Consider the following 7228-nt stretch of genomic DNA (forward strand, 5'->3'; position numbering starts at 1 on the left):
AACATGTGAAAGAAGAAGACAATGTGGTAGACATTGGAAAAATACTGCAAAGATGTGCTAAAGACCGCAAGCGCCTACCTAAGTACGTAATTTATGATCCTGCAGAAGTTCCAGCTTTGTCAGAATTAGTTGGTGTTTACGCTACAAGCAAAATTAATGAGATGTAGAAAAAAGTTGAGAAAGCGGTTATACATATACAGCAGCTACCCGTTCCAGTAGACCACAGCTCCGTCGAGAAATCCGGTAAGGATATCCTTCTTTACTCGGTCGTGGTGAAGAATCCCCCCAAAACCCTCAGTACGGCTGAGGCTAGAAAGGGGCAGATCAGATTTCAAAATTCTTGTGGACAGTAAACTATTAGCAGAGAAAGTAGCCAGTTCATTCAAAGCCAATGATCAAGAGATAGCTGTCAGTGTGCAGTCTAAGCAATTCATAGGTATCATCAAGCAAGTCCCCCCGGAATTAAAAAGTGAGCTACATTCAGCCGTTACCAACTACACCAAAAGTAAAAAACGCGGCGAATCCCGCATATCAAAGCTGTTCTTCCCGTCACAAGCTGATCTAGATAATGCATCATCAAATCCAGTTAAGATCGGGTATGAGGTGCACCGGGTGGAACTTTTTTATTTCGTTCCAAAAAGATGCTAAAATTGCCAACAATCCGATGGACATTTGGCGACAGATTGAGCAAGGCTGAGGTTTGTTCCCATTGAGCTCAAAAAGGTCATAGATCCTCACGTGAATTGCCATGCCGTAATGAACTTTGTTGCATCTCCTGTAAGTCGAAGAAGCACAATTGCTTCTCGTATCGATGTCCCGAAAATCGTAAACTGATGCTGGAAAAGCCGCGCGGTAATAACTTCACTAGCCATGGCTAGTAATACGGAATTATCTGTCATATATTGGAGCATTAATAGGGGAGTGAGCCAAAAGCTCCCATTTATTGAGAGCCTTGTCCAGAATAACGGAGTGGAATGTCTGCAAGAACATTTCCTTTCGACCGAGCGACTTTCTTTATTAAACGAAAAGAATGCGGCGTCAACTAACATCTCAAGTACAATCCGACGCAAATCTCGAAGCCGTCCAAGCGGTGGCCTTGCTATACTTAGTCGGTTCCAGGTTCAAACCCTTGAACTAAGTGTTCTCTTTATTGCAGCTGTCATCACTGATTTGGCCATAATAAACGTATACCTACCGACTAATTATGGTGATCAAGCATCTGATGCTCTTTTTTCCTCTTCTTGTCGTGAATTGTCCAAGTACGCGAAAAGGATACTTAGGTCAAACCCGAGATGCCTGATCATCGTACACTTCAATTGTGATCTTACACGTATAAATTGTTTACATAGTGAACTAATTAGAGATATGGTACTCTCTTGGATTCTCGGTACTAAGGAAAGATAAGGACTTTAAGTTTATTTATACTGCTAGTTTGACATCTAAACTGGTTCACTTACTGTTTTCGGGAAGTTTATTCCACCATGTAACTGTGCCTGATGACCATGGTACCTGTGATGACCATCTTCCTATACGCGTGACTGTCCCACTGACCCGCAAACAGGACAACCCAGCCAAAAATAATTAGTGTCAGCAGAAAATGTTGAAGGAGATGAATATGCCGTTGTTTCAAGCTACGTGTGGCCATGTCTTAAGTAAGATTAAAGTCTATTTCATCTTCTTCAAACTAATACGGGTTGGAGTAATAGTGAGCTACAACTGCAAATTAATACCTACGGCGAGGAAATTATTCATGCTCTTAAGCGTGCTGATAAAGCGGCAATCCCCGTGAAAAAAGTTAGAAGCAATACTGAAAAGTCTAGCTGGTCGAATAACACTTCCCTCATAAATGCCTGCTCAAGTGCTAAGTGGTGGTGGCGTCTATGGATTGAATGCGGAAGGCCTAGGTTGGTTGTACTGAACTTCGTGCGACTATTTACAAAGAAAAGGTACAGTAAGGTCCTTGAAGAGCATCTAGCTGCTATCAAGACCGGTAACGCTAAAAAAGTTCCACAATCTCTTTGGAACTTCCGGTCTCGTAAAACTTTGCATTCTGGCGAGGGTCTCCAATGTATACCAGATTCGGAATGGGTCTCCCATTTTGAAAATCAATTTTTAAAAGCCAAAAAGTAGAGTTGAAAGTGTTTTTGATGCACAGTTGTCCGAGCTTCTGGTTTCCAAACCGAGACCTAATGGGGTAGTGGTTACACCGTCTGGTATTAAGGCGATAGTGCATAAACTTGAGAAAAAAAAGTTTTCGGCAGGAGTTGACATTAAACGTGCACAGCACCTTACGGCCGGGAGTGATATATTATATAATCATTTATCATTACTTTTTCAGATCATTTTTAATATTGGTATTGTTTCTGATTGTATGTGTCCTGGTGACGTAACATACCTTTCCTAAGAAATGAAAAATTGCATTCTTCTTGCTCGTCATATAGGCCCATCACGGTTTCTAGTGTTCTTGCGAAGATTTTAGCGTTTATGATCGTAGATCGGGTAAATGAGCGTTGTACTATGTCCCCATTTCAGTTTGGGTTTCAGTCGGGGCTAGGATATTTCCATGCTTTTCGAAGTTTATGTTCTATTCTTCAAGATTCGGAGGCGTCCGGGAGTACGTTGATTTTAGGTGCATATGATTCGACAAATGCCTTCGGGTCACTTCTCCGCTCTCAAACAATGCTTGAATTATAGAACCACGGTGTTAGCCTGGACGTTATAATGCCTCTTTACTATATGTATCATCATCTGAAAGTCGAAAATAGTTTCTTGCTGAAGACGGCCCTTGGACATAAGGCCGAAATATTCATTCAAATTATATTCACTGTCTTACAAAAATAATTCCATATTGTCCTTCGTGTTTTTGTTGTTTGTGCATCTGAAAGTCCGGTTGAAACTCGGTGACTCGTTCGCTGAAGATGACCTCCCAGTTTACTTTGGTATGAAACAAGGAGCAATAACCTCCCCGACCCTTTATAATAATGCCGCTCTCCCTGCCCAGGTTGATCTTTTTACTAGCTGCGTATCTAAAGGTGTCGATACATCGGTACTCTGTTATGCCGAGGACCTGTTGAACCTTTGCCGTTCCATTACCAGTTTACAATGTAATTTTGATGAGCTTGCAACTCGCTATGATAACATATGTCTATTTATTAATACTGCTAAGTCGCAAGTGATGCCCTGATTCTTTAGTTCCAGAAAGGAAACGACTAGGTTTTTCAGATATTGTTCCTAATTCAGAGCTAATTTACCTTGGTTCACTGATTGGCTCTTCCCTTAGGAGTACAATAAAGCTCCTTATTAAGCATGCTGAGAGAAAAATACGTGCAGCATACGCTAGTATTGTTCATTCGCAAGTATTCCTTAAACGTAAGCTACTGGCCAAGTTTAACAATAGTATCACCCTTCCAAATATACTGTATCTAATGCCTTTTTGGGATGTTTTGACCGATGTTGACAAGCAATCTCTGCGAAAATCTTATGTGTTCGTAGTTCGTTCTTTTTCTCTCTTTTATTTTCATAATAATCCATCGCGTTTTGTTGTTTAACTGTATGATGGGGAATAAATATTCATTCATTCATAATGCATCGGAAGAGGCATTGAACTACAGTAAATAAGTGGTAACTTAAAGACTATGACAGGCAATGGTATTTAAAAACGCATTTTAAATGAAAAAGAGACTGTTTTATCTTTACAAGAAATAACTGAACTTTTTATGGACTAAAGAGGGTTTGAAATCCTTAAAAAGAGAAAATAGGGTATATCATCAGGAGTAATGAGCTCAGGGGAAATATATACCATTAGAAAATCTGTTAGGACAACTTACAAACACGTTTATCAGACGAAGTGTTAAAGGATCCCTTTACCTCCAAATGTCAACACATTGCTGACAATTTTCAATGTTTTTTTTTGTTTCTTTTTTTTTTGTTTTGCCTCTCAATAATGTATTCTGAAAGTTTGAGCTTTGAAACAAGATTCAGGAGAAGAGAAAATAGAACAGCTTATAGACAGGGTTTCACATAAATCTACAGCTAGGGGTTTCACATAGATATGTGAAACCCCTTCCCCGTTTTTCTCTTAGTCTAGAATAGACTCTAGTGAACAATTTGCAACTAGAATTTTATTCTTGCTATTTTGTGACTATTTTTGCAATAATTCCTTCAGCAGGCTAGTTAACTTACTGATTTTTGGTTTGACTAATTAAAATTAATCTTTTAATCATTCTGAAAGCATCTAGAGACTACGACAACTTTCTCTGTATTCTTCGCACATTACAAAAATTAAAATTCCATGAAAGAAAGAATCACCTCATGTTTCATAAAGACTGAGACCTAGTGTGTCAAAACGCCAGTTTATGCTTTATTTGATAAAAATTAGCCTAATGTAAAATGAACATAAGGATGAAAAGACTTTTGCTTTCTTTCTATTTGAAAGCGTACCTTCTTCCTTTAATATGAGAGAGCCAACCGGAGCCTGAGATGAGTTGCAAGAATTGCTCTTTGAAATGTTTAAGCTATATGATGGATGAGAAAAATTTTAAACTGTCATGGATTCATCATTCTTAAATTGCAAAGGATCCACGCTTTCTGAAAGATAAAGTGATAGAATCACAAAAAAAAAAAAAAACACTACAGAACACATGGCAAGACAAACGGTGTAGTAAACTATGTAATAAACCCTTTGCTGCATTCTCTCAAAGGAGAAGCCTTGGTTTGAACATTGCCTCGTACACCCTGCTTTGGCTTTTATTATATATTTCAAATTTTTGAAGAAAATGCAAGTATTGAAGAAAAAATTAAAATTGCTTGCAAGCTAAGTTTTAACTTGGCTATGTGAAATTTTACTTTTAAGACATTACAAGCTCATACTTTTACAGGATTTTGTTTACATACTTACTCATACTGATATTGTACAACATTATCGGAACAAAATATGCATTTTTTTTCTCTATAAGATTTGGAAAATATTTGATTTGCACATTTTCGGTTTTGTTTAACACCCTGCAAATCCTATTTGACTGAAAAAAGAAACAGGTTGTAGAGGAGATTGTTATGAACTGCGTTGAGTTGGAGAGGTTTGTTTTAATGTTTTGGTTAATATTCAATTGGTTCAATCGAGATTAAACAAAATCTAGAATGGTTGGCGTAAATACCAGACCAATGACGAATGTGCTGGCAATGACCATTTAGGGAAGAGTTTTTAGCTTAAAACTGCCAGCAGTTTTTTGGCTTTAAGCATTTCTCGACCAAATCTGCTGACAAACTATGTCAGCTTCAACAATTAGTTAGCAAATCTACTGACAATCTGCTCGGTACTAGTTGGGAGGAATGGAAAATTTACATAATTAATGAAATTTGGATGAGTTTTATCTTAAAATTCCAAGTTACTTTTTAAATCTAGAGCGTTTTTTGACAAAATCTGCCGACGAATTTCACTAAGCAATGAAAATTGTGGAGTAGCAGGGTTATCAAGAGTACCCCATCTATCGAACGCCTTCTTTACAGTGTATACAGATTTGAAAAGAATACATGATCCTGTTTTAAACCAGGTTCAGCATTCCTTCCTTTTTGTTAAACCTTTTTTTTAATGGCAACAGGAAGGTATCAAAGGGTCAATGAGGCCAGCTCTGTGACAATAAATACATTCCTACTCTTCTTCGACCAAATCCCATATGCCACTCCCCCCAATATTTTCATTCAGTCGGTAAAATAATAGAATGAAGCACTGCTATTTCACTACCTCAAATTTTCTTCTCTTTGGTAAACGGGATGATGGAAATAAATGACACAAAATCAATGGAAGGAAATCAGTCTCAGTCGATGAAAAAAAAATGAAGTAATTGTAATAACAGTATCACCTAAATCAGTCCATGAAAATAACTAGCCGGTCAGTAAAATCTACCGCTATTCCCCCTCCCAAAAAACAAACATTTTGGCTAGGGAAACCTTTGATCTTAAGAATTGAAAAATGTTTACCAGTTTCTTCTTCAAAGAAAGGGTGTAGTGCATGTATTTTTCAACTAAGAGCTTTCTTGGAAGGAAGGAGTATCAAAGTCCAAATCTATGCCTCAAATTATAGATTAAGATCATTTGAATATACAAAAATAGCCAAGGAGCATATTTATTGAGCCGCTAATTATGGATTAATGAGATTAGACTTGTTGATACTTCAATCCAGTGACCGAAGACTGTCAAGTATCTTGGTGTCCTGGTAGATGAATGTTTAAGTTATAAACCCCATATAGAGTTGTTAAGTAGTAAGATTGCAAGGAATTTTGGGATTATGAGGAAGCTGAAGAATTTTTTTCCCTGTCATGTAATAAGGTCTTTCTATTTTTCTACTGTTCACCCGTACCTTTTGTACTGTAATGTCGTTTGGTCGAGTACTTTCCTGACACATCTACTTCCGCTTTGTGCGATACAGAACTCAGCTATAGGAGTGATTTGGGGTGATAAAAAAGGTACATCAGTGAGGAGGAGATATGTTGAACGACATATTCTGCCTTTACACGGAGTTTCTAAATTTTATTCAGCTTTGTTTTTGTTTAAATATGAGCGTGGATTATTGCCACAATGTTTCGGTCAAATGTTCGTGGCTGGATGTAATGTCCATGAATACTCAACCAGAACAGCATCCCAGATAAGACGACCTCAGGCTTCAACTCGAATATCATTCTTCTCCATCCGTCATGTGGGACCAGGGTTTTATAATAGTTTACCAAATGAATTATTACCTTAATTACCTTAATTCGCACTTCGGAGCAAATTAAGGTCCATACTGGATCTGTTGAGAAAAAATTAGTTGAAGAAAATATTGCTAGTTTTAGGAGTAAGTTAAAATCTCTATTTCTTAGCGATTTTCTCTTGAGTGATATCTCAGGTGTATTTTGGTTATTTTTTATTGTGGTTGTGTGAGGGTGGTAGTGAGAGAACAGTGATAATTAGTTATAGTTTGTTTTTTTATTTTAGGAGTTGCACTAAATTGAAAGATGTTGTGCCGTGCTTTTTTTTCTCTTTTCTTTTTTTTTATTTATTGATTTAAGTTGTTGATATCGATGTATATATCAGGGTTTTTTTTTTGAAGGGTGTATAACCTAAACAAGTTTGCTTCTGTTGGTTGATTTATTTATTTGTTTGATTTAAATAAAAACCCTTATTACTTAAAATAGCTTGGCCCAAGAGTGCTGAGACCTCTTATCTTTACAGTCTAGGTGCAAGCAGGGTTCAT

General features: G+C 37.3%; 1 protein-coding gene across 1 annotated transcript in view; it reads right to left on the bottom strand.

Moving 5' to 3' along the window:
- The window catches only part of LOC148952893 (uncharacterized), a 448257-nt gene that overhangs the window by 25705 nt on the left and 415324 nt on the right, over positions 1–7228 (bottom strand). The window lies entirely within an intron of this gene.

The sequence above is a fragment of the Artemia sp. Qi Xiang Cuo genome, chromosome 4 (genome assembly GCF_049724085.1).
Source record: "Artemia sp. Qi Xiang Cuo chromosome 4, ASM4972408v1, whole genome shotgun sequence".
NCBI classification, from domain to species: Eukaryota; Metazoa; Arthropoda; class Branchiopoda; order Anostraca; family Artemiidae; genus Artemia; species Artemia sp. Qi Xiang Cuo.